Source organism: Phytophthora ramorum (genome assembly GCF_020800215.1).
Source record: "Phytophthora ramorum isolate Pr-102 chromosome Unknown Phyram_PR-102_s0008, whole genome shotgun sequence".
Lineage (NCBI taxonomy): Eukaryota > Oomycota > Peronosporomycetes > Peronosporales > Peronosporaceae > Phytophthora > Phytophthora ramorum.
The window spans coordinates 279,528-281,120 of record NW_027150654.1 but is presented as its reverse complement, the minus strand read 5'-3'; positions in this window follow the sequence as shown (position 1 = coordinate 281,120).

Genomic DNA, 1,593 nt, shown 5'->3' with positions numbered 1-1,593 from the left:
CCAATGGCAGAACCTCTCATTAGAAATATCAGTTTTAGGAGGAAACCCCATTTACAATCAATACAGTTCTCATTTGGCACCAAAGCTATCGTTCGGTTCCTTTATCTAGGTTTCAGTATACTTGCGGATACAAGTATACTAAACTTAAGTAAATTACTCCTACGCTTCCTCATACACGTGCGCACACGTGTAAGCTTAAGTAGTGGGTCTAAGCAGACCCATTACAGTTGCTCACCGAGAGCTTACGCTCTCTAGCACTTCCTCTGTGCAAGGTGCTGTGTGCCCCGTCACAGTGAGAAAGCGATCACGACAGCTAGAGGACTCTACCGAGACAGTGGTATCATAGCGATGCACTACTCTGGAAATCTGTTGGAGTACTATTGGATTCGTGATACCATTATTGCTCAGTGGAGAAAGGTTCCAGCGCTCAAATCATTTGCTGATTATTTTGAGAAGCTGTGGATAAATAGTTTATTTTGGCGATGGCAAGATTTCCACACACCCACGGGTTACGCAACGACAAATAACCCATGCGAAAAATCAACGCGAGTGTTAAAACGCACGTGATGCGTAAGATGTTTGATACAACATGACTATTGCGGAAAATATCAGTGGTCTGCGAGGACGTGACGGCTGACAACCTCAAGACAACAGCATCAATTGGAAATCCTCCGTCGACGCTTGTGAGTGCGGCAAATAAAATTGTTCATGCATCTCCGTCTTCGCGCCGAAACCTTGACGTTGAATTTGAAGACGCTAACAGTTCGTGTAGTGAGTATGTGGCGTCGGACAGCGAGCACTGTGAGAACCGCGACGTCATGCACGTATCGGTAGGTGAAGAAACCAATGAGGGTCTTGCAAACGTAAACGGTGAGAAAATCGTGTATGTAAACGATATCGATACGCTTTGCTGACTCTATTGTGTACCGTGCAATTTTACAGTTGACCCGAACATTGTATCGCCTAATGAGAATCTGAACGACTACGCTCGGCTTGATTCGGACGACAGCAACGAGGGGGCGTCTGTCTACAGCAAGGATGATGACCTCGGGCCCTCGGAAAGTGCTGTTGAGAATGCTAGCACAGCTTCTGAATTACATTTTGAACCAGAACTGCTTAATGCAGTGAGCGGGGTGGTGGAGATTGCGCGGGCAACGTGAGCAAGGCTGTATTAAGTGACATGAAATTCAACGGGTGGACGGAACCGAGCAATGTGACTTCCTATCCGTACATGCACTAATCGTACGATGCCCGGCCTGATGATTTGATGAAGGAGGACTATCCTGGGATCTATGATGGAGACTATGATCCTACTGATGATACACTCACTGCTGCTGAAACATCGATGGGGGGATTTTTCCGGCTTGCCCCTCTGCACATGCGGGAGGCAATTGCTGGGGCAAGTGATAACTACTTCGAGGCAAACCTCGACACGAGAGTAGCAGCACAGCACGAGAAGCGGCAGGCTCGCAAACTGAAACACAAGGACTTCAAAGTACAGCCCCCCCCCCCCCCCCCCCCCCCTCCCCCCCCCCCCCCCTCCCCCCCCCCCCCCCCCCTCCCCCCCCCCCCCCTCCCCCCCCCCCCCCTCCC